Source organism: Rhinopithecus bieti, unplaced genomic scaffold, assembly GCF_001698545.2.
Source record: "Rhinopithecus bieti isolate Rb0 unplaced genomic scaffold, ASM169854v2 scaffold_13348, whole genome shotgun sequence".
Classification (NCBI taxonomy): Eukaryota; Metazoa; Chordata; class Mammalia; order Primates; family Cercopithecidae; genus Rhinopithecus; species Rhinopithecus bieti.
Window position 1 is genome coordinate 1,649,502 of NW_016808764.1, and position 18,548 is coordinate 1,668,049.

At 38.5% G+C, this 18,548-nt stretch overlaps 1 protein-coding gene across 4 annotated transcripts in view; it reads left to right on the top strand.

The window, feature by feature from the left end:
- Window positions 1-7,888: 7,888 nt before the first annotated feature.
- The window catches only part of BBIP1 (BBSome interacting protein 1), a 19,015-nt gene continuing 8,355 nt past the window's right edge, over window positions 7,889-18,548 (top strand). Inside the window, exons 1-3 of one of the 4 annotated variants that reach the window (XM_017887133.1) lie at window positions 7,889-8,077; window positions 8,162-8,212; window positions 9,130-9,222. The gene's annotated coding sequence lies outside the window, so the exon portion shown is untranslated. The other 3 variants (XM_017887134.1, XM_017887132.1, XM_017887135.1) reach the window with 3 other exon arrangements.

The following is an 18,548-nucleotide window of genomic DNA, read 5'->3' on the forward strand; positions in this document are numbered from 1 at the left end:
ATATATATATATATATATATATCCCAGATATATACAAACCCAAACTGAATTAAATATGATCTATTTCAGGTCACCCAATCTGTCAGACACCACATACTTTTAGCAAAGAACTATGACTTTCAACCTAATTCTCCCAGTACAGGTAACCAGGAAATGCCAAGGAATTAAGCTTATTTTCTTTAACAGAATAAAAGTGGAAAAAATACTTAGCTATTTTGTCTTATCAATGCAACAGGTTATGTTTTCATTAGAAGTGGATCAAGAAAAACATGTTGCTACTCAATTTTACATATTTCATAGCAAAGTAAACAAAGAAACACATGATAAGTACAACATCTACCTCTACAAATTATAAAGTAGTATATTATACTGCACTGATTCAGTATTCAGATAATTTGTTTCAACTTAACTTTGTTCAATAAATAATGTTACCTAGTATGTTTTACCTCATTAAGCAAACCTTTCCAGTAAGAAAAGCTTAACACAGTAAGTTTTAAATTGTATCATTTTGAATGGAATTTTTCCAAAATACATGATCTTATGTTATCATTAACAAAATGTACTAATATCCAATAATCTCTTCTTCATGATCCTAGATCATTATTTTTATACTATTTTATATATAAAACAAATAGTGTCTTGAAATATTCTATGTACATTTGTCATAACATTAAGTTGCTATAAACTGCTGTTTTACAAAACGTCTTGCATCTGCTTTTGAGTGTTTTCTTCTGCTCTTATTTTCAACTCTGTTATGCCTCTAGGAGTAATTTCAGTCCTTTTACATTTGGTTACCAAACTTTTAAAATTGTACACTATGTGAGAATAAAAATGCCTGAATTAAGGCTTGACGGACTCTAAGAACAGAAAATGTGTGTTTAAAAACAAGAACATTATGATATCTCTTTGTCCGTCCTTTGGGCCTGTTCAGTTTGTTTTGGAGCTGTAGACTATTCATCTAAAACTAATTTTTCCACTTGGAGCCGACAAAGTCTAGACATTGTATACTGGTGGAACAGTAAATAAGACAGACATACTCAATGCTCATCTTGAGGCTTACAGTCTAGCAGTAAAGACAGACATCAAACATACAATTACAAAAATAGTGTTATAAAACAGGAAGTACAAGCACTAGGACACCTTAAAACTGAAGAACCTAACTAGGGATCAAAGGAAGGTCTCCCAAAGTATGGGATACAAAATTAAGGCCTGAAGGGTGGTTAGAGTTTAGCCACATGAAGAGTGCATGAGGTAGTAACCAAGCAGATGACACCAGATAGTTTTAGTTTCCTAGTAAGTAAATCTCAAGATAAATGAGGTGTAACAACATGTTTAAGGCAATTGCTAAAATATGAGTATTTTAAAAAGAAATTTCTCAAATTTCTATAATAAAAACAATTACAAGGATCAAGAAATGCAAATGAGAGTGTTTCAACATAGAAAACTATGGCACTTTGCAGGGAATGGAGTTTGGGACATCAAAATTAGGCCTCACTATGCCCTGGAAGAAGTATTAAATTATATTGCATGAAAGGTCAGGCATGGTGGCATACACTTGTAATTCCAGCACTTTGGGAGAGCAAGGCAAGTGGACTGTTTGAACTCAGGAGTTTGAGACCAGCCTGGGCAACATGGCAAAACCTAGTCTCTACAAAAAATAGAAAAATTAGCCAGGCATGGTGGCACACACCTGTAGTCCTCGTTACACAAGAGGTTAAAGTGGGAGGATCACTTGAGCCCAGAGAGGTCAGGGCTGCAATGAGCCCCATGATTGTGCCACTGCACTCCAGTCTGGGTGACAGAGCGAGACCCTGTCTTGAAAACAAAACAAAAAAAACCCACAAAAACAACAAAAAAATACTGCGTGAAAAAGAGACCCTGTCTCAAAACAAAAAAACCCAAAAAATACTGCATGAAAAATTACTCAATTCTCAAGTTCAGAAAACTTTTAAATCACACAAGCCAATTACAAAGTCTGCTTCTAGGATATAACTGTTGACCATACAGTCTGACTTACCTAAAGAGAGGCACTGTCAAGTAAGTATGGAAAATATTTTTTAACGTAATACTCAAAAAAGAGTACATTTTAAATGATTATAAAAAAAAAAAAAAAGTTGCCAAGAATTCTAAGAAAGTTAATAAATGTTACTCTTAACATGAAACATAAATGCTGAGAAAAGATATTTAAGTATGTTTTTTTTTTAATTTTTTTGAGACAGAGTCTCACTCTGTCACCTAGGCTGGAGTGCAGTAGCACGTTCTTGGCTCACTGCAACCTCCACCTCCAGGGTTCAAGAGATTTTCCTGCCTCAGCCTCCGGAGTAGCTGGGATTACAGGTGCCTGCCACCACACCCAGCTAATTTTTTGTATTTTTAATAGAGACGGGGTTTCGCTATGTTGGCCAGGCTGGTCTCAAACTCCTGACCTCAAGCGATCCACCCGCCTCAGCCTCTCAAAGTGCAGGGATTACAGGTGTGAGCCACCACGCCCAGCCTTAAGTATGATTTCGAAACATTATCATTATCCAAGTTCTAAACCTAGGAATTATTACCCACGTTACACTGATATATTCTCCTTGTATTTAATTAAAATATTAATGAAAAATCAGTGAAAATGGTTCCCTTCTTTTCACAGGTGTTGAAGGTAAAGCTTTAAGTAATAGTATGGTCAACATTAATACAGATCTGCAGTTCAAAGCCCAAATAAAATTAGAACATAAGAAATATTATTATTAACAATAATATAAGCTTTAATCGAAGCTTATATTACCATATAACCTAATATTACCGTACAACCTAATATTATTATTAGAATCCAACTGTTATTCTTCTCTAATTGTCCAAATGGACCTAAACATATCTAACCTTTGTGCTTTTACTACCCTCCTCTATCCTACTTATTCCTCAAGTGTTTGTTCCAGTCCTGTCCTCCAGTAGGCAATGCCAGTTATATGTGCAGTCTGAGTCTTAACTCATCTGAGTCTGCCAGTGTATACTGCTGTTAAAAGCATGTATCACATTGTTTAACAATTAACTATTGACTTGTCCAGTTCATGCAACAAATTCTGAACTTACTGAAAGAAGGAAACATATTTATCTCTGTATCCAGAGAGCCTGGGACACACATGGCATTCAGCAGAAGTTCCATGACATTGGTGAATGTGAAACTGTAGTTACTGAGAAATATTTATAGAACAAAATTGAAAAGTTAAAGACTATTTGCAAGACTGAGAAAGTACTGAAAGCAGGAAGGAGTGTTATACAACACAAAACTGGAAACTGAAAAAAACAAATTTAACTGATCAAATTAACTCCAAGTTGTAGAAATTATGTGTCAGAACAGGCGATTTCCACTTTACCTCCAAGACATTAGAAAAACTAAAAGAAAAGAAGATTTATCTTTGTCAGCTGTAAAATTACTTAAAATTATAGGACTTTTAAATAATAATTAAAGGCAAATAAAGTATTTAAACATTAGAAGTCTTCCTAGTGCTATAAACAAAAGATAGTCATGCAGAAATAATTTATAAAAATACTACAGGTTCATTTCACACAGGGACAAATTATACCCTTTTTAAAGGTCTCCTGTAATGTTTTAGCTACAAGCAGTATGTTCACTCTTATAAATGAATCCTTGGCTTTTAGAGCATGTACTACTTTTTGCAGTTCTGACCTTTAGAGAAGTTGGAATGAGATATACAGTGTGAAAATGAATTAGTGTTCTTTTAAGTCTTGATAATGGGAATTGCATGCTTTTTCAAGAAGCACATATGCTACCATCATCTCAAAAGCTTAAGGATCCTTTTGTGTGTATAAACTTTTCTTTGTGTGTATAAACTTTGGTAATTAGAATATCCTTTTGTGTGTACAAACTTTGCTTTTGCTGAATTAAAGATGCTGTGTTAAAAGTTGAGACCCGGGGAAAATACCAAACAAAACCAGAATGAACACTGATTTATATTAAAATAATTCAATTATATATTTTAGAACATAAAAGTTTCTCAGACTTATGTATATATGTTTCAACCTGCAATAATAAACACTTTTAAAAACACTCTATAATATATGAAGTTCAAGCATACCACAGGTCACCTGTAATTTAGAAATTATTTAGATTTTAAAAGTCAGTTTACACAGTCAGAAAACATAAAAATTCACTATATTAAAAGAAAATATTTCAAAAAAGATCGACAGGGCATGACTTTGATGCAGTGTAACAAGTAAATGAAACAAAATTCAGAAGGCCAAGCAGTTAAAATAGGGGTTACAAGGATAGCAGATGATGATATATGTCCATAAATTAGTCTAAGATTCAGCCAACTTATATGTCTAATGCATAACCTATAAAGCATGAAATAAAGGTCTACCAACAAGCAAAAATACCAACTCACTTACTATTTGAAGTACTCATTTAAGTATCACATAAAAGTACTTAATGTATAATTCTACTTCTAAATTACAGTTTCCATCTATTCATCTATAGCAAAATACCAATCCCTACTAATCTTATTAAGAAATGTCAAAATATCCAATTTATATTTAAATTTCCTCTATCAATTGATATTTTATAAACAAGTAGCAGAATTCTCCCAAGTCCAAGCTACAAATCTCAGAACTCACTGAAGGATTTGTGAGTTAACTTGTTTTGTTGTTATTGTTTGGGGTTTTTTTTAAATCTTATTTTGTTATAAGCATAAATCTTATGCTTTTCCAAACATGAAAGATACATGAACGATATAGTAAACCAAATTCTAAAGATATATTTCACTTAATCTTCAGCCTCCAAAAATATGCATCCTTATATCTACATATAGAGTTTATATCTTTTAGTCAAAACACAGATTTTATATTTAAATATTTTACAAAAAAATCAAAATATCTGAACGGTTTAAAGAACAGTCTTCCAGAAATATTAAATTATACAACAAATATTGAAAATGAGTATTTTTAAGGCAAATATGACTATAATTTATCCACCTGTATAATAAAGAATTTCAACTTTATTCACCCATCCTCCATAATTCATACAGGTAAGTCAAAGCAATAACTATACCAACCACTATTCGGAAGCCATCTTTGGAAATATTCCACATACAATTCCAGTTTATGTCTCTCTGATGTGGAGAGAGAAAAGTCATTCTTCCCTGACCCAAGTCACAGAAAAAAACAGTAACATTTTAAAAGCCTAATTCCAGCGAGTGTGACAAAGGAATTTGTAATTTTCATGTTTCTATTTAAACATGAAATGTTTCAAATTTCCAACTGGCTTGTAGTTCACAAGTTGATGCATGACCTTTACTTGCTACAACTACCAGAAAAACAGCTCTGATGAACTTTCTGAATACGGTAGTTTAAAAACTAAAAAAAGATCTAGCTGCAAATTACTAATGTATATTTTAATATCACTCTTTAATCCATAATAATTTATGAGAAAACTTATAAACTTAAAAATTATATTAATAATGAGTGATCAGAAATGTCAACTTTTAATGTAGCTGTTTCTTCCAAAACTGAAGGGGGAATGTGGGGATGGTTAACGGATATAAAAAACACAAAGAATAGGATCTAGTATTTGATAGCACAACAGGGTGATCATGCTCAACATTTAATTGTACATTTTAAAATAAGAGTATAATCGGATATTTGCATCACAAAGGGTAGATGCTTGAGATGATGGGATACTTCATTTACTCTAATGTGATTATGCATTGTATGCCTGTATCAAAATATCTCATATAACCCATAAACACCTACTATGTACCCATAAAATTAAAACTAAAATAAAACTGAACAAGCACCTTGGGAAAATGCCATACCCTTAAAGATATGTCCATAATTTGAAACTGGGATTTCAATATTGTTTTATATGTTGGCTTTATATTAAATTTCAGCCATTTGAAAGTTATAAACCTTAGACAAAGCTTTTATTTAGTTTTGTCTTTATTTTGTCTATTTTCAAATGGGTATTTATAATTACGTAAAAAGTTTACAATATACTTTATGTCCAAATAGATAAAAGGTTTATTATACTCAATTTAAGTTCCATATGAGGAGAATGGTCATTTGCATGCTTTATTCCTAAAATTCTTTTCACTGTCACAGAGCAAAACATCAACACTTGATAAATTCAAATTATAAATATAACCTTACCGAATGTTACAAATTGGATGACATAGCTAAGTCTCTTCAAGTACACAGTAACAGTTCTACAGCCCATGGCATGGAGGATGAGAGTAAAGATTAGTAAGTACACTAATAAACTGAGGTCTTTAAAATTGAAACTATTTTTCAGTTTTGCTGCATTTAGTTACAAAACACTTGGCTACACAAGTGTACCTTAGGATTCTGAAAAACATAACAAAAAGCTTTTGATATAGTAGTCCCTCTTGAGTAGAAACTAGACGCACTCGGTATCGACGAAAAGTATACGAAATGACACAGGTGTAAGCCTAGACACTGCTGGTAGTTATCACGCTGGAGGCAAATACTATACAGTCCACATCTGCAACCTAAATTTGCTTCAGCATCCCCAGAGACTTCGAAAATATTTCTTTGGGTAGGTTGCAAAACAGTGCTTCCTCTTTTATTCTCATCACCCCCATTACGATACAAAGCAACAGACAAGAAAATCAAACAGCCAACTATAAGGGCTTAAACACACACACAAAGCATCTTCTTTCTAGCTCCCGAATCGCTATTTATTCCACCTGTTTGTAAATCCATAATTCCACAATAACACAAACTGCCTGCTGAAAGAAAGGAGGGAAGAAGAGAAAAGAAAGAAAGAGCAAAAGAAAGAAAAGAAATAAAGAGAAAGAAAGGCAAATTAATGCTTTGGAGTCATTACTCTTCCACCTAGGCATGGGGGGAGGGGATGGTACAAAACAATGGATGTTGAGGGGCTAGGGAAAAAAATCTTCTTGCCCCAAAGCCTCTTGTGTTATGAGCCTGGGGAGTCGGGGAGAGTGACTACTTTTCCTCTCTCCCTAAAAGCTGTGCTATCACGGGGCGAGGTTGCCATCCGGCATGTTCTACGAGGCGGTCTCGAAGGGCTACAACTCGCTTCGCCAGGCAACACACCCAGAGCCGATCCAGCACTCTTCACTCAAAGGGTTTTCAGGGAGAGGAGAATGGGAGAGCAAGGTGGGCTCTAGGGAGAGGGCGCGAAGAGACCCCACCCTGTATGACCGCCGCTGCGCCCGGGCCCTCGCCAACGATTTACACGACTTGGGCGCCCTGCGGACTGGGCCCGGGGCCCCCGGGAACCGAGAAGAGCGAGACTGTCGGCCGGGCGCCCCCGGCCCGCGCCCTCGCGCCGGGCTCGCCCTCGCCCAGGCGCTGTTCCTGGCCGCGACGCGCCCGCAGGGCCCGGCCCGGCGTGGTCAGACCCGGACGCCCTTCCCTCCTCCGGCCGCGAGCTGCCGGCTACCACGCGAGCAGCGCTCCCCAGGCCCGACTCCCGGAGACAGCACCCAGGAAAGTGACGGCGCGGGCGCCTCCAGGGCCCTGGGCCCTCGGGCTCGGCCCGGCGCTGCCGGCTTGCGCTCTGTCAGGGGCGCGGGGCCTCCCCTACCGACAGGCCAGCCGAGCTGCCCGGACGGGACAGGGAAGGCAGGCAGGAAGAACCGCCAACAGACCACCCTTCCGCTCATCAGGCCCGGGTTACCGTCAGGAGCCCGACTCGCCATCCTTCCTCGCTCGCCCTGCATTCCTCCTCTTCCTCCTCCTTGCCTCCTAGAAGCGACGCTGCCCAACCACCGCCGCCCCGCCACCGCGCCCTCCCCACTCGCCGCCGCCCCACCCGCCCTCGACTACTGCTCGCTCCAGCCTCCCCGCCCCACCCCTCCGGCGTGGGCCCGGTCACTCGCTAGGCAAGAAAAATGGGCGGAGCCGGGGCAAGCGAAGCTGCCCAATCAGAGAAGGGCAGTGGCGCCTGCTTCTCTCTCTCCGCCCTTTTCCTTTCCTCAGTTCCTCTACGCCGTCTCCCGCCCACTGGGCGCCGCTGGCTAGCCGGGCTACAGAGTAAGCCTCCCGCAGGGTAGAGTGACAACTCTCCGATCGGAAGTTACTGTTGAAGGTAAGGCGGCCATAACTGATAATGGCAACAGGAGTTTCCTGGCTTCCTGTTTCCAGGGTGACGTAGATTTTTTTCCTTCGCCAGTCTCACCGTTACCCGGGGCAACAGCTGAGCCGTCTGGGAAGGGATGCATCTGTAAGTAAGCCCAAAGAGGTACCGTGGGTGACCAGACATCCCATGTTAGACAAGTTAATTCATACTCTGGACTACACGTCCAGTTTCCTGGCCCTTATTTTACTGAGACATCTGGTCACTTAGGTAGATGGACCATACTTTAGGGCTCCGAAAATCCCTCTCCTGCCAGGAAGTTGCATTTGGCGCTTCCGAATAGGGTCATGGCGGAAGGGTGTGAATAGCCTCACCGCCTGTGCCTTAGGGAATGCCCATTCTTGACCTCGGTTGCAAAGTGAGGTGAGTCCCTGGGCCCCAACCAGTGCGGGCCGGACGGTCCCTGTGGGACGGAGCGCTGAAATGGAGAGCGGGGCTCAGGGCCCCTTCCGTTGGAAGCTGTTTTGCTTTCCGGGCTGGTCTGGCGGCGCCCCGCCACCCTCCGCCCCCCTGAGGCTCCCTGTGGGGTGAGGCAGCGCTACAGGCCGCCCTAGCCCAGACAGAGCCAGCCTGGCTGGGAGGGCCCCAGCGGGGAATGGGCGCGGACCTCGGGGCGGAGCTCCTAACTCCGGCAAAATGGAGCTCCTGACCACGCCTCCACAAGTTCCTATTAAGTACTTTCACTCTCTGGCCTTTAGAGGGAAGAGAATTCGGGAATTTGAGAAAATCATTTTACACCTTTAGCTATAAAAGAAAAAGATGAGCCCCTACAATCAGGGCAAGACCTCTATCTTTTTCCCCTGCCACCTGCCTTCTCATTCTGAGTTTTCCCCCCTTTCTGCGTCTGTCCTTTGAGTCTTGGTAAGCTTTGACTGCGGTTCTTGTGGTGGGATGTACTATCCTAATCCTGCAGGTCTACAGTTTCTTAACGTGTTGAATATTTTTGAAAATACTGTATTGCTTTAATATGGCCCTTTACAAAGTTATCATACATTATCTTGTAGTTTCTTCTGTATGCTTGAGTCAAGAACTCTCAGTCATCTTGGTAATACCGGGTTGGATGCTTAAAGCCGCAGCAAAAAGACCAGAACTTTAAGGTAAAATTGAAAATTGTTAATATCCAGCCAGTCAACAAAACCTACCTTCTCGACTTAATTTCTACTTCGCTGGTACTTACACGCCAGCCAAAATGAACTACTCTTGTTTCTTGGCGGTTGATTACTGAAATCTGTTGTAGCACTCACCTTTTGTGATTCTGTCTGATTCTGTTATTCGTGGAGATGTGTTTCCAGATTCTCCCCAGCAGAAAGTAATTCCTCTGAGTTTAGCATTTTTGCACGTCTTTTATGACAATCAGTATGTTTTATATATATATAATAGCTGCTTGTGTTTTTAGCTTCACTACCATGTCTGCACCTAAATAGAATGGTTTGTATCAGATTCGTCTTCCTGTCATTTTCACCCTGCACATGATATTATTTTGGTAAATACTTACTGAAAGTTTGAATATCTCGGGTGTCTCTTGGATGCCCAAGACACTTCCAGCCAAGTTTTAGAGACCTTCAATTTATCAGAAATTCAGCTTAGCGCCTGCTACTCAACCTTTTTTTATGTTTCCCCTGTGAAGTCTTTCTGACATGATTTTTTTTCCCAATGTTTTATTATGACAGTGTTCATATATTTAAAAGCTGAAAGAATTAAAAAATTTAATGAATATTCATATACCCGTCATCTAGATGCAACAGTTAACATTTTGCCATATTTTTTTCATTCCTCCTCATTTTTTCATTGTAAAAAGTTGCAGACACTTATTGTTAGGCAGACACCCTTAAGACTTTGAGCATGAATTTCCTGAGAATTTTGAAGTTCTCCAGCAAAACAGTATCATTATTATAGCTGTTTTGTAATGTTTAAAATCTAGCCCAAGTGCTAATTTTCCTGATTTACCCAGGAATATCTTTTATACCTTCTCCTTCCCAATCCTGCAAAAAAAAAAAAAAAAAAAAAAAATCAGGATCCAGTCAAAATTTTCTTCAGCTTTAATGTAGTAGAGTTCCCCATCTTTTCCCCTGTGACATTGGCATTTTGAAGAGTTCAAGCCAGGAGTCTTTTTGGAAATGAGCCCACCTTTTTTCTTCTTGTAAACCAGAAGTTAGTCTAGAGGCTTAAGTTGAACAGTTTTTTTTGCAAGGATATGTCACAGTGTTCATACTTTTCCAGTCATGACTAAGCCTTCTCAAACGCCAAGTATACGCACCTTTTCCATGATTTGCTGGTTAAATCCATCTCACTTCTTAGCATGCTTACCCCTCTCCGGTGTCCTACAAAGAGGAGGGTAGCATTTAATCCTGTGTGTATAGAGTATGTGCCTTGGGTTGGCAACATAGACTGACTACCTTTAATAAAATGTTGCTGCTACTTTGCCTATTCTTGGAGCTGATGCAATGTATTTCTGCAGTAAAGTGTACTGATGTCAGCATAGTTTATGAGTTTCAACTCCTGGCACCCTGCAGACATTGTTGAAAGATGTGTGGGCCCTGCTATTCAAATACAGATGAATCTTGATGTTATCAAAGCAAATACCAAGGCAACTGTTGGCCATCTGGTCACATTCCAATTTAGGCAATGTTATTTTTCTCACTGAAATTCTCATGCAAGTCTTAATTGGTCCTGGTGTTTTTGTGATAGCTTTTGGTAGCATTAAGCAGAGCCTATTAAAATTACAAAATCAAGATTATACTTAACACTTAGTACATTAGATACATCCTCTGTCTAATGGATAGATAAGTGTTTGTGGAATTTACTTCATAATCACAAAAGGAAAATTCTCAAGACTGCCAACCTCATATACTCCTCCTAGCCTAGACTTATATTTGATCATGAAAGATAAGTGAAAGGAAAAAACTGCACATAAGGGAGCGGAAGAAAATGCTCTGGGAGGACAGAATCTCTTAGATTGGTATAGAATGTTTTTAGCCATCATGTTGAAAATTATGTAATGCATTCCGTTAGTTGCTTCCTTTGTGTAGAAGGGAATTTGCTTGTGTGGGAATACTCCAGATTTAAGTGAGGCAAAATAATATACCAATTAAGATCACAGGTTTTAGCATCAGACCTGGGTTTCAGGAATAAGACTATTCAATAACTGGATGACCTTGGACAGTCTGTTCACTCTCTTATCTATTAAACGGCGCCTTGCCAGGTGTGGCTCACACCTCTAATCCCAGCACTTTGGGAGGCCGAGGCAGGTGTATCACTTGAAGTCTGGAGTTTGAGACCAGCCTGGCCAACATGGCAAAACCCTGTCTCTACCAAAAATGCAGAAATTGGCTGGGTTTGGTCTCACACACCTGTAGTCCCAGCTACTCAAGAGGCTGAGGCATCAGAAACACTTGAGCTAGGGAGGCAGAGGTTGCAGTGAGCCAAGATCACGGCACTGCACTCCAGCCTGGGCAACAGAGCAAGACTCTGTCTCGAAAAAGAAAAAAATAAATAAAATTTTTAAAAAAGAGCCTTAAAACCATTAGGGATTGTTATACAGAATTAATTCAAATATATATAAAGTGCTTTACCTCAGTTTATATAGCACATATATAGTTATATAGCAATCTCAGTTATATAGCACATGGAATGCAGTCAGTTAATAACTTCTAAAGCAGTCCAGTTAGGGGACGTATTGAATTCGGGCACATATTGACATTGACTATTTAGTGAGTGAAGGAATGAATCTATGGCAGTAGTTCTCTTAAGTTTAATGTGGGGGACTTAATTAAAAGTTAGGGTCCAGCTACCGTGGATCATGCCTGTAATCCTAACAATTTGGGAAGCTCAGGTGGGCAGATCACTTGAGCCCAGGAGTTTGAGACCACCCTGTCTCAAAAAATACAAAATATTAACCAGGCAGGGTGTCATGTGCCTAGAGTCACAGCTACTTGGGAGGCTGAGGCAGGAGGATCACTTGAGTCCAGAAGGTCAAAGCTGTGGTGAGCCATGATCACATGACTGCACTCTAACCTGAGCAACAGAGTGAGATCCTGTCTAAAAAAAAAAAGAAAGAAAAAGTATTCTGATTCAGCAATTCTGATTTCTGGAGAGCTCCAGAAAATCTGTATTTTAATAATTGTACAGGGAATTTTGATGCAGATGATTTGGGGACTGGGCTTTGAGAAGCACTGTGTAGAGTATCAAACAACTTTTCTCTTTCCTTGCACACTGTTGAAACAGCTAACTAAATATCTCAGGTGCTGAGCAAATACTTTTTTAAAAGGTTAATAGCTAACATTTTTAGGACCACTGTCTAGTATTGAATTTTGAAATAGGAAGGGTTATTCGAAAAAGACATTTTATGTGAGTAGGATGTATCATTACTAACTTAATAGTAGTGTCTGCTACTGGATTTTCCCAGAGCCAGTGGCATCATCCAAGTTCACCCAAGAAGAATTCCCGTGCTTAGGCCTAGGCACATTTCAGAAGCTAGACACCACACATTTTATTCACATGAGCTTGAATTAATTAGCTAAATCGAACATGTTGGAACATTTTTCTACCAGCAGATGCCAGATAGCAAAACAGTAGAATCTACTGTAGTCTCCAGTATATGACATATGATGTTACTTGGCATCTCCAGATAAACATCAATCCGAATTAAGCATCCTGCTAGCATGTGGGCAGTTGCTTGAGTGAATGTTACTACTTTATGTTTGCTGAAAAATGCATTCTTTCTAGGCTCCCCTTTTCACCTTTTTCTTATATTTACATTCAGAAATCTAGTATGTTTTGAAAATTCACCTATCAGTTAACCACAAGTCTTGGATAAGACAAAAGATAAAATGTTGTTATTCTACCATTGTCACCACCCCACTCAGAACCCCACAGTAGGCAGGTTGAATTTACTTTAAGGAACCCAACTTAATAAATATTCACAGAAGAAAAATATTCTTTACATAAAGTATCCTTTACAGTCCATGGCCATGATTGCTCCTGACTACTCCTTCAGTTCCCAGAGATTGTATTTTTGTATCTCAATGCCCATTAATGATAAAATTAGCTTGGCATATGTTCACAGTGGCTCTGTGTTTTACTGTAGTTGCAAAGTCAAATGCGTACAATGGATGGGCAAGTAGTAAGAGGAAACAATAGACAGTAGGAAGGACTGGAGAATTTCAGAGCATGTGCTTACCTAAGTGAAGCATCACTTCCCAGCCCTAGCCAAATTTTGCCATATTGAAATGTGGGCTTGATGTTGCCAGATTTGTCAAGTGGAACTAAAATTTGGATTTTTTGTGAAATTTCCTGATTTTAAACATCGGCTCAAATACTTTTAAATACCTGTAAACCAACAAAATATTTAAGTGGATAGCATCCAGGGTTACCAGTTTATGACATGTATGTTTCTTAACATGAAAACGTAAGTGGTGTTTTTGTTGAGAATCTCAAAATGCTTCAGAAATTTTTTCTTTTTGCCATATGTCAACTGCATTTACTTCTGTAGGTTAGGCAACAAGTCACTGTCATCTCCATCAAAAATTCAAGAAAGATTATTTTATACAACAAGCCTCTGTTCCCTTGATTACAATTTTAAAGGTTTTAACCTTTGCTGCCCTTTTGAAAGTTTGTTCACATTTTCTCAACTTTGAGTTCTATTATGAAATAGGTTTGCTTTATTATCATACTTTTTAAAACATTTAAGAACACAATTTGGCAGCACATACTGCTTCAAAAGTAAGTGAAACAGGTTTTTAAAGAAAAGCACCTCTAAATAGATCATGCTGTCTTATACCATGATATTTATGAAGATTCAAAGATTTTTAGAGACAGAAGATACCGTATGGTAATCTAGAACAAGCCCTTTATTATAGCAATATGAAAATTAGTCCTGGAATAATAAATGTCATACTGTATTTCTAAGGACTTTTACATCCACTTATCACTTGAACCTTACAACCCAGGACAGATAATAAACATGTTTTGTATGAGAAAATCAAACCTCTGGTTAGCTAAGAAATATATTCAAGGTCACAGCTAGTTAGCAGTGTGACCAGAGTACAACCATGTACCCCATTTAAAGTATAAATGTGAAATAGAGTACAACTAGTTAGCACCAGAGAGCAACCCTGTACTTCATTTAAAATATAAAGGTGAAATAGATTGATTAGAAAAAAATGACAGACTCTAGTATAAGCTTCTGTTTTATTTAAGTCACACATTGGATATTACTGTCATAGTATTTAAAACACATGGAATCCTAGGATATGCTCAAGCATTCTATTTCTAACTTTAAAACTGGGGTCTTGTACAATAAGCATAAGCTGATAAGTTTAGATACATTAATACAGGGAAAAAGGAACTACAATGAAGATGTAGTGACAAGTGAGAAGTAGTAGGCACATATTATGGAGGATAAACACATAGACCCATGGAATGGCTCCTTGGGGCTCCCAGCAAAGATCAAATACTAGATTAAGGAGACTTAGTGTGGGGAGGACAGTTTTAAAAACATCCGAATCCCATCCTGAACATTTTTAGAAACCAGGACTTGACTTTGGCATCCACAATATGTTTTCATTTTGATGTTTCTGATCCATATGTATACGTTGTGAATAATCAGGAATCAGAGTTTGAATTTTAGTAATTTAGTCTCCTTCTCTGTCTGTCCCCTGTGTGACCACAGCTTACATTTTCCAGATGGCTAGATGAAGATAGGTGCAGTGTAAAGCTAATTGCCCTCTTCAGCTGTTCAACCCAGGATCAGTATCTTCTCATATGAGCTGTGATATAAGCTGTCATATAATTTGTGATATGATGAAGATAATTTAAAAATGCAAAATTTGAAAACTTTTAAAGTGTTGTATATTTCTAATTAAGCTTGGGATTTGAAAGTTTCAGTGACATAGTGTTTAAATAATATTTAATGCTATAAACAAAATCTAGAGTCAAAAACCAGTTTTTTTCCTAAGAGATTTCAGAACAGCATCAAACATGACAACTGGAATGCTAAATCCTCAAATTAAGAAGACAAAAAAAAAAAAAGAAAAGCTACATGTTGGTTAGAGCCATATATTGGTCTGACTGTGACACAGCTCCCCTAAACTAAGGAGGAAGAAATGTGCTTTAGTCAATATGCTGCACTTACTTTTTCATCTACCTCATTCCTGAGATTTACTGTTTGCCTCATATTTTATTTTCACTGTCCTTTGTAAGGGTTATTAGTGTCTTCAAAATTTCCCATTTCAGTAGAAATTTAAGATTGTATGTTACTTCAGCCTTTGTTGGCTTCTGCACACCATAGTTTACAATTATCTCTCCACCATCTTCTTAAATGTTGATATTCCTTCAGTGAAGCACCATACTAAACCTGCAGGGGACCTCCCTGTCAGTCCTACAGATGCAGCATAGAGGAAACTGAAAAGAGACCTTGCCTTTGAGTAAGGCAGACCCAAGTTCAAATCCCATTTCTTCACTTGTCGACTATATGATGTTGGACAAGATAACTTTTCTTAAACCTTGTTTTAGTCTGTTAAATTTCATCATATATATGTGTACCCAATATATAATTTTACCCATGTGCCCGTTCACCTCCCGCTGCAGTTGGGAGATGCAGTGGGAAGTGGATGGGCACATGGGTAATTCGATTATAAAATCACCCGTTATGGTGATAAAAGTTATTTTCAAAATTACTGCAGAAAATTCCTTAAAATATCTACTTAGTTGAAATACATGCGTGACTTCATACTAAACACTGTGTTGCTATTGTTATTCTTAAGCAAACTAAAATTTAAGAGCCACTAAGCTAACTAAAGAAGCTAAGGTAAATGTCTTGACATTTAAATGATTCTGCCTTTAATGTAACTCTTAAGAGTATAGGTATTGAGAGAAGAGGTGGAGAATTCTAAAATATTTTTGCTTGCCCATAGGGTTTTCATCATGCTTTTTTAGTAACAAGCCTCTATAACTAATACATGTTAATAAGCTTATTTTTTCTGAAAATGTAATTTTATGCCAACATTATAATGGTACAGTATGGTAAGAATTGCTGACATTCATTGAGCTCTCATGCAGGGTTTGGTCTGATGGCTTTATATGAATTATATCTTTAATGCACCAGCCATCTCAAGTTGATGCCATTGAAGCTTTATCTTGCAGTTGAAACAAAGGCTTAGAAAATCAAGTAATTTGTAAAAAGCGACTAATCTGACTTCAGCTGCTTCTTTCAACCACCATATTATATTCTTGTCTCTTTTTATCTTCACCCCACCACTCACCATCTTGCCATATCTTTCTTGAGTGATTACATCCACCTCTGTAGCTTGCACTACTGTACAGTTGACTCTGGGCCTCCAGTCCTTTTTACCTTCCTCTTGGACTTCCACACTCTGTGAATCTAAACTGAACTCATGGTCTTTACTCTTCCTTCTCAACCTTCTCATCTGTGTTTCCAATATGAATTAATATGGGTATATCCACAATCATGTTAGCTCACTTCAGTCGTCCGTGGTCATTTCATTATCACCCACTGGCGGTGGGGGGTGGGAAGGTGGAGGATGTTTGAATCTCAACTTCTTGTATCCTTAATTACCTCATATCTTCTCCTCTTAGTGTCTGTTATCACTGCTTTAATTCATACTTTCATCATCTTACCTAAACAATTACAGCTTCCTTACTAATCTTTCCTCTAGTGTCTCTTCTCATTTTTCCTTCATTTTGTCTAGAATATGTTTCCAAAACATGAATCATGTCACATAACTGCTTAGAACCATCCAATTAGCTCCCTTCTAACTATAGGATACGAAGTCCAAATTCAGCATTGCAGACTGAGTGTGAACTGGCCTCTACCTGGTCACTCCCACCACAATACCCGGTGCACACTGTACATGCACTGCACTCTAGCCGTGTCCCCCAACAGAATACTTTTTTTTTTAATGCTTCTTCATTTGAACGTATTGTTCGCTTTGTCTACAACATCTGCCCTTTGCTATACATCTCCTTCTCTGCCTAGTAAACCCCCATTCAACTTTCTGGGACTAGCTCCAATGTCATGTTTAATGATTCTTTTTCAGAGACCACCCATTGTCCCCTATCCTTGGCCAAGTTTTTAGTGGTTTTCATTTCTTAAGGCACAATAAGCATGCTTCTATTAAAGTATATTGTATTCAATTATAATTACTTATTTACGTGTGTCTCATTCCCTACCTCACCTCCACCAAAGAAAGGAACTGGTTCTTACCTACTCTGTCTCCCTCACTTAGCTACAGCTGGTACATTATAGACATTTAGTATGTTTGTTGAAAAGAAAAAATCTGTTCGTATAGGCACTTTATCATTCCAAATTCTTTTTACGTTACATTTGTTAGTTTTCTACTCTGAAAGAATAATGCTTTTGTTGTCACCTAAAACAATGACATTCTCATGTTTATCACTCTAGTCTTTACTGTCCAGTGTTTATTTCCAAATAGAATACAAGGTACAGCATTACTTTGACCTATCAACTTATAATTTCTGTCCACTGTAGAGATTTATACTTTCTTGAACAAAGAACTAGGAGCTAGGCTCTTTTCCCAAATGTGTAATAGGTATGCAGGGAAGATCTTAGTGAAGGATTCTGTCTTTCTCTAAGACTTTCATTTGTAGGTCTCCTGCAAGTCCACAACATTTAAGTTCAAGAGATGACATAAGAGCCAACCTTTTCTGGCCGGGCACGGTGGCTCATGTCTTTAATCCCAGCACTTTGGGAGGCTGAGGTGGGTGGATCACGAGGTCAGGAGATCGAGACCAGCCTGGCCAACATGGTGAAGCCCCGTCTCTACTAAAAATACAAAAATTAGCTGGGTGTGGTGGCGCATGCCTGTAATCCCAGCTACTTGGGAGGCTGAGGCTGGAGAATCGCTTGAACCCAGGAGGTGCGGGTTGCAGTGCGCTGAGATTGCACCACTGCACTCCAACCTGGTGCCAGAGCAAGACTCCGTCTCAAAGAAAAAAAAAAAAAGGCCAACCTTTTCATAACAAAATTATATAAGTCTTAGTCTTTACAGTTTGAAGGGTCCTGCTGTTGATTGCTTTTGTTTCTATGAAGATACTTGCCTGATTAATGGAAAATCTATTGAGGGTATCATTGTTTTGCTGGCTTGAGTTCACCACCACCCCATCATGGCTTTTACTTAAATCACTGCTTCATACACTTCCCTTTGCCTATTGGACACTTGTTCTGAAAAGTCTCATAAGCATATCTTAGTCATTAGATTCCAAAGTTGAACTCTTGTCTTTCCCTAGCTTTATGATTTCACAGTGTAGCTAGTTGCTCAATTGAAGCACCCATTTTTCACCTGCACCTAAACTATTTGAAATACCCCTGTAATTGTCCTCCTGAATACATTTAAATCTGTTCAGGTCATTCTCATTCTTTTTTTTTTTTTTTTTTTTTTTTTTT